Below are 1,109 nucleotides of genomic sequence, written 5' to 3'. Positions count from 1 at the left end.
GCTGACTGTCTATGAGTAAACCTATGAGTAAAATTATGAGTACTTGCATGAGTATCCATCCAGCAGCAGTAGTAGGCAGCCGCGCGCGCCCACAAGAAGTATTGTAAAGTCCTTCAAAGTCCTTCATCGACTCTTGTATGTTAGCTATTACCCATCACATGAACCAGCAAACCAACCACGCGCCATCACCAATTATCATCATCAACGTCATTATTCACAACATCATAGCCTTGATTGCCCTCGCTCGCTGCTTTCATCTGCAGCAGGTGCGTCGTCCCTCCCTCTCCTTCTGTGGCAAGAATTGTTCTTCTTCTTCGCTTCTTCTTCTTCTTCTATCTTCGCCTATTGACCTTCTTCCAGCCAATTTTCTTGTTTGCTGCTTTATGATCGTCGAGATAATCCGACACCACCATGAAGTAGCAGCAGCAGAAAAAGAGAAGAAGAGGTAATTAATAAAGTCGGTCATAGCAAGAGGTGGTGTTGAGGTACACATTTATTATCAGCGCTTATTCCTCTATGATGATCGTGTTGTTTGCTTGTTGCTAATGGAAGAAATAGTCGCAAGGTGAATGTGAAGTGAGAATGGAAAAGTAAGGAAGAAGAACGGAGCAAAAAGGATGGAGCACGATAAGTGAGAAGGTCAGTCAGAGCAGACAGTTATTGTTGTTTCTCATCGTTCGTCTCCTTAAATCCATAATTGTCGCAGCAAGAAGATGAACATCATGATGATGTTATCCTCTTGCGTTCTCCTCTTTGTACTACCGACCAAGCGCGGGTGGAAGCTTAGACTCTTGTACAACAGTGATGATCCATTAATACTTTGATCTTTAACAGTGAACACAAGGAGAATAACATTATTTCCGAGTAAGACAAGGAGCAGCATATATGTGATCACAATAATCAGTTCTTTTCTTTATTCATATGCGATGTTGAAAGGCTAGTTGGCTGCTACCGCTACTGCTGGTATTTTATCATGGTAGAGTCAATCATCATCCATGCTGCCTGCAGTGAAAAAGTCAAAGTCGTTTTCGATATCCTTCGCTGTAAGGATCCGGTCAGCTTTCGCATTATTCTCATCGTCCGTCTCATTCAAGGTCGATGATCCGGCA

This window comes from Plasmopara halstedii, assembly GCF_900000015.1.
Source record: "Plasmopara halstedii genome assembly, contig: Scaffold_2386, whole genome shotgun sequence".
In the NCBI taxonomy this organism is placed as follows: Eukaryota; Oomycota; class Peronosporomycetes; order Peronosporales; family Peronosporaceae; genus Plasmopara; species Plasmopara halstedii.
The sequence above is the reverse complement of the archived record's forward strand: the minus strand, read 5'-3'. Positions refer to the sequence as shown.